Raw genomic sequence first — 7,082 nt, forward strand, 5'->3', positions numbered from 1 at the left:
AATTCAGAGAATTGGCTTGTGGAATTTTAACTCCAGGCAATGTAACTCTGCACGTGCCTCAGGGGGCCCAGGTCCCTTAAGCCTCTGTAAGAATAGCAAACCGTTTTAAACTCACACTGAGTTCACTTTGTGTGTTTGATGTAGGATATGTTTATTTCTAAATATTATCCTACATTTCCCCTTTCTGTTTTCTGATGTATATTATTCATATCCATCATCATTGAAGCAAACACTTGTGTATAACCTTCATTTACTCTTTGGGCATGCTTCATTTTCTTACAAATCAAATGCAAAATGAATCCAATAATTGAAAATAATGCTAATGATCCTACTGAACTTCCTAAAAGTTCCTGTATTTTTGTAATAGGATTCATTTGTTCAATTCCATCAGCTATGCCTTGTAAAATCTGATCTCCACCTATTTTTGTAACTTATTTTCAAAAGTTGAATATACTTCATGTTGTAAATTTACACTTTCCTTAGTCAAATTATCATGGTTTAACAAATGCTTTTTAACATTCTCCCAAGGAAATTTACTCTCGTTATATTTAACAGGGGTTATACAAAAAGTAGTTACATTCCAATCACATTTTAACTTCAATTGTTTTTCAAGCTAACTAACTCATCCCCCAACATAACAACAGCTTGTTCTAAATCAGCAGTTTGATTATATAATTCAGTGTCAATCTGTTTTTGAGCAGTCCATAATTGTTCAGAGTTCTTATGCCAAGAGCCACAAAATTATGTGTTCTGATTCCTTGAGTCAAAGGCAACCCAGAGGTGGCAGCAGAAGCTGTCACTGCAATAATTCCCAGAATGGCAACAATCAAAACTCCAATAAATTTCTTGGTTCTTTTCAAGACTTGATCAGTCAGAAGTTGGAGTACTGTGAGGGCAGGAGGTTCTTGCCATTGCTTGGTAAAATGCACTGGCATCCACACACCTGTACTGGCTCTCAACAAATATAGCTGTTCCTTTTGAGGATCAAAACTTAGAGAACTATTAATACAAGTAAACAGTTGACACACAGGACAGAACAATACTCCTGTTTTTTCATTCCACTTTATGTTGCCCTTAAGCCACACAAAGGGTAATTGAACACAAGCTTGAATGTACCTTTCATCATGCACAGTAAATTTCATACCATAAGTATGTGGTGTGGTGGTCTGATGATATAACAATCCACCAGTCCAATTTTTCATAGGTTTTAGAGCTGCTGCTACTTTCCACAAATGATTTTGTTTAGGAAATCCATAAATTCCAGGTGTGGGGGGTGCAACCCAACATCTGTCCAACTCATAGGTGTTATATTAATATTAATTTTATTTTTATTTATTGGATAGGTAGCCTCATCTCTTGGCAACTCAATGTTAATAGGTCTTTTATTACTGTCAAGTAAAGTTGCCTTTGGACTCCAGTGCATTATAGGACCTTTAGAAGTATTAGTTAAGAAAAAAGTTTGATATCCTTTACATCGAGTCCAATGCACCCATTCCTTTTGTAATGTAAAACTGTGCTCTTTACAAGAAGGAGCTTCCACATGTATTGGAGTAAAACCCAGGATAAAATGAGAGATGGAATTAGCACTTAGCATAAACATCTCATGTTTGATGTCATTCCCAGAAGCTGGCTGGTCATAATGACTTAGTACTGTACAGTCATATTTAAACACTGATATTGTTGACCAAAACAAATAGGAGGGTCGGTAACCCCAGAAATATAATTAAAAACTTTATTCCCTCTTCTTCAGCTTTAAACGGTCCTCTGGTATCAAAAGGACCGGGGAGCCACACAGACTCATTTACATATATGGGGACTGTGGGTTCAGTCCAACTAACCCCTCGCAGAAGTGGTGGATTAGGGACATAAATCCAATAATGAAATTCCTTTCCTTCTACAGTTGACATAAGGAAAGCAAACATTACTAAAAAAATATTCACAGGTGTTACCTTAAGCTTTTATCTTCGTAGGCTTGTCACAGGGGCTTTCCCCAGTTTCTGCATTTGTTGCATGGTCACCATTTCTGAGTGCACTGCCATCATCTTCTTGCACTTCCCATTCTTGTGGGTCAAGGTTAGGCACTGGAATCTCGTGGCTAATTTGTTCACTCGAAATTCCATCAGGTTTCTCTGCCATTGTTTCTTCATGGGTAATACTTTTTAGTTTAATATTTTTATTTGGAACCCAAAAGTTACAGTCTCCTGTAGAAATACAAGCAAATCCCCTTCCCCATTTTACCACAGTGGTGGGGATCCACTGTTTATTTAGGTTGTCCTTGTAATATACTGGTTGGTCAATAGATGGCGGTGTGACCACACTCCAGTGCCTAGATGCTGGAGATTTCATTTTCATCATTCAAATTTAACCTGTGGCTCAGTGAGCAGGGCGCCGGCCCCATATACCGAGGGTGGCGGGTTCAAACCCAGCCCCGGCCAAACTGCAACAACAACAAAAAAAAATAGCCGGGTGTTGTGGCGGGCGCCTGTAGTCCCAGCTACTCGGGAGGCTGAGGCAGGAGAATTGCCTAGGCCCAGGAGTTGGAGGTTGCTGTGAGCTGTGTGATGCCACGGCACTCTACTGAGGGCGAAAAAGTGAAACTCTGTCTCTACAAAAAAAAAAAAAAAAATTTAAAGTAAATAGAGCTGAAGATATTCTGTTTCTCGGGGGAGGTATACTGTCCCTCCCCTTTCTGTTTTGTCAGCATATCTTTTAATGTTCTATTTTGTTTTTCAATTATAGCCTGAAACGTGCTATTTTGTGGAATCCTTTTTATATGATTTATTTGATGGAGGTTAAAAAACTCTTTGTATTTATTGGAAATATATGTTGATTCATTATGTGTTTTTATAGTTTCAGGTTTACTTATAATAGCAAAGCATTCCAACAGATGCATGATGACAGCATCTGTTTTTTTAGACAGTAATGATGTTGTCCATGATAAATGAGAATAAGTATCCACACTGTGATGTATATATTTTGTTTTTCCAAATTCTGGAAATTGAGTCACATCCATTTGTCATAGTTGATTAGATTTCAATCCTCTAGGATTAACTCCCTTGGATAAAGGAGGTGCTACTAAAGGTTGGCAAGTGGAGCAAGATCGGACTATGGCTTTGGCAGAGTGTCAAGTGATGTCATTTTTCTGTTTTAATGAATATGGGTGCTTTTCACTGTTCCTGGACTATATTATTAAGCACTTCTAATTTTTCATGAGGGAGTGGTCACTGTTCAACCTATATCAGTTTATCTGTTAACCATTTTAACAGCAGGGTGAAGCGCTGAACAGGAGCCTCTATATAAAACCTTCATGAAGAATAGGCAAGCCAAGTTCAGTTTTGTCAGTCTCCATTCTTACAATTTCAGGTTTTAAAGTAGGAGTGGGGTCAAGAAATGAGGGCAAGAAACAGACTACAGAGAATGGGATGTTATATAGCAAAGTTTTTTTTTTAGGGGGTCTGATTTTATACACTTCTAATCACATATGCACTTAATCTATCATCTGTTAGTTTCACCATTACCTCATTTTACCTATCTGAAATTAACTTGTAAGGAAATATCCTGTTACTACATGAACATAATCACTTCTGCAGTAAACATTCTTTTCTAGACACTGACTAATCTCTTGGGCAGGTATCTAAATAAAGATAACAAAGAAGAAAGCAGCCACAGGGGAACAAAGTTAATGGAAGATTTCCTTCAAGTGTTCACTCGGTTTAATCAGCATGAAGTAACGACTGTGACATAAGGGCAGAGCACCTATAGACCTCTGACAATATGTTTTTAACATACGGCAACCCTCTGGCCCATATCTCTGAGGAAGGGTGTCATGCCCTTAGGCCTCAGGCTTAACGGGGTGCACAAATTCAGAGAATTGGCTTGTGGAATTTTAACTCCAGGCAAGTTAACTCAGCGCTTGCCTCAGGGGGGCCAAGGTCCCTTAGACCTTTGTAAGAATAGCAAACCGTTTTAAACTCACACTGAGTTCACTTTGTGTGCTTGATATAGGATGTTTATTTCTAAATATTATCCTACACTTAACCTTGTCTGTCTCTGAAGCCTGCTTTCATGTTCCTTTTTAGTCTAGCAGATCCCTAACCATCCTTCAATCACCACATCAATAGCATTTCTTTGGAAATGATGTCCCCAACTCTTCTAGGCAGATGCCTTCATATCTGCATTTTTAAAACATCATCTTCCCACTTGTTGTGCCCCTCAAGGAAAGAGAGATTTTTTTTTTCTCTTCCCATTAGGAAGGTCACACAGGTTAAGCCAAGTGTAAGAACACAGAGGAGTCCCATAACTTCGTCTACCCAGCTCTTATAACACTGGATTGCCACTGACATTGTTGATATGTCTATCTCTCCAACTAGACTGTAATAAGCTCCGTAAGGACAATGACCCTATCTTACTGATTCTTGTAGCTATAATTTCTAACAAGTCCTAGGCATTTAATAAAAGAAATGAATATTTGATGAAAAATGAAGAAGTTAATGAGTTGTCTGTTAGAATTTTTACTAAACATAAGATTTGTCTATACTTTGTAATTCACAAATCTTTCTTGTCTTCCCCACTGACCACAAAATCTTTAAAGAAAAGCCTTTTTTTTTTTTTTTTTTTGAGACAGAATATCACTTTGTTGCCTTGGTACAGTGCTATGGTGTCATAGCTCACAACAACTTCAAACTCTTGGTTTGAAGCAATTTTCTTGTCTCAGTGTCCTTGGCAGCTGGAACTACAAGCACCTGCCACTAGCCTATTTTTTCTATTTTTAGTAGACATGGGTCTCACTCTTGCTCAGGCTGATCTTGAACTCCCGAGCTCAAGTAATCCACCCACATGGGCCTCCCAGAATGCTAGGATTATACGTGTGAACCACCAGCTCGGACCGAAGAAAAGCCCTCTTGCTACGCATCCACAGCACCTGACATAGTGCCTGGCTTATTAAATGTCTGTTGAACTAATGTAGGCAAAAATCTGCCTTTAGGGCTTTCACTCATTCTCTTCACTGTTTATTAATATCTCACTATTATTTGCATAACCCACTCTCCCCAACTTCACAGAATCCTTACAATACCTGCTTTCAACTGTATGCTCTTAGTCTCTGTTTACTTTTTGCTAAGTTCCAAATAATAGGTTTGAATAAGATAAACTCATATCTGCTAGACTGTTCTTAGCTAACTCCTTGCTCTTCCTCCAATCAGTGCCTCAATTCAGCTACAACGTACATTGTACATTGTTAATTCAGTAAGAAATTTTGATTTTGAATGAAAAGTTTAGTTTGTTATTATTATTATTTTTGAGACAGAGTCTCAAGACGTCACCCTGAGTAGAGTAGCATGACATTGTCATAGCTCATAGAAACCTCCAACTCTTGGACTCAAGTGGTCCTTTTGCCTCAGTTTTTCTATTTTTAGTAGAAATGGGATCTCATTCTTCCTCAGGTTGGTCTTGAACTCATGAGCTCAATCAATTCACCTGCTTCAGTGTAAGCCACCATGCCTTGACAAAAGTTTAGTTTATTATATTTCAAACAAGAAGCAGTGCAATTAATCAATGTCTGCATGCCTAAAGTGTCAACACAGTTCTGCCATCTTTTTTTTTTTTTTGAGGCAGAGTCTCACTTTGTCAACCTTGGTAGGGTGCTGTGGCATCACAGAGTATGGCAATCTCAAACTCTTGCTCTTGCTCAGTCTGGTCTCGAAGTCCTGAGCTCAAGCTGTCCACCCACCTCTCAGAGTTCTAGAATTACAGGTATGGGCCACCCTGCCCTGCCTATTTTTGTGATCCTGAATACAATGTATATGAACTATGTTTAGTTTTTGAAATCTGGAGAATGGAGATAAAAATGTTGACTTGAATAGCTGAGGATTAAATAAGGTAGAATTAAAAAAGAACCCGGTAGAATGACTTTAAGTAAATAATACATAATAAGTGCCCAGTATTCTTTTTTTTTTTTTTTGAGACCAAGTCTCACTCTGTCACCTGGGCTAGAGCCAGGTGCCTGATCATAGTGCACTGCAGTTTTCAATTTTTGGGCTCAAGTGATCCTCTTACCTCAGTCTCCCAGAGTAGGTGGGACTATAGGTGAGTGCCACATGCCCAGCTAATTTTTTTATTATTATTATTTTCTGTAGAGATGGAGTCTTGCTATGTTGCCTGGGCTACTCTGGAACTACTGGCCTCAAGCAATTCTCCTGACTCAACCTCCTTAAGTGCTGGGATTACAGGTGTGAGGCATCATGGTTGGTCCTAATATTCTTTTAAATAGATTCATTGAATTTCAGGGGCCCAACATAGTGTTCCATGCCTATAATCCTAGCACTTTGACAGGTCTAGACAAGAGGATTACTGGAGGTCAGGAGTTCATGATCAGCCTGAGCAAAAGCTCGACTTTTATCTCTACTAAACAACAGAAAAAATCAGCTGAGCAAGGTGGTGCCCACCTTTAGTCCCAGCTACTTGGTAGGCTGAGGCATGAGGAATGCCTGAGCCCACGAGATTTGGGTTGCAGTGAGCTATGATGATGACATTTTTTTTTTTCAGATTTCCAACTTGATTTTCTAGTATAGTGCCTAACTCCTTACTTTAGCCGTATTCTGTGGGATCCTCAATTCTTCCTCACAAGTTTTAGCCTTATTTGCTTGATCTGTCTCTTCATTTTCATTATACTTCATGTTCTCTCCCTCCTTCCTACCTTTATTTGTAAACAAGTAACCTTCCTTTGATCTGGAATCTAGGACCACTTCGCTTTAGATTAAAAATTCTCTCCTGAGTTTGAGGTTGCTGTCAACTCTAATGACACAACTGTTCTCATGCCTGGGCAACCAAGCAAGACCCTGTCTCAAAAAATAAGAAAAATTTCTTTTCTTAGCCTCCTACATACTCAATATATTCCCATAGACTTCTACTCAGAGGAATGTCTCTGAACTTGGCAATCATTGTTTTGTGTATGACCCCTTCCTATTTTTTTATTATTATTATTTTTTTTTTTTTAGAGACAGAGTCTCACTATATCACACTTGGTAGAGTTTCGTGGCATCACAGCTCATAGCAACCTAAAACTCTCGGGTTTAAGTGATTCT

The sequence above is a fragment of the Nycticebus coucang genome, chromosome X (assembly GCF_027406575.1).
Source record: "Nycticebus coucang isolate mNycCou1 chromosome X, mNycCou1.pri, whole genome shotgun sequence".
Taxonomy (NCBI): domain Eukaryota; kingdom Metazoa; phylum Chordata; class Mammalia; order Primates; family Lorisidae; genus Nycticebus; species Nycticebus coucang.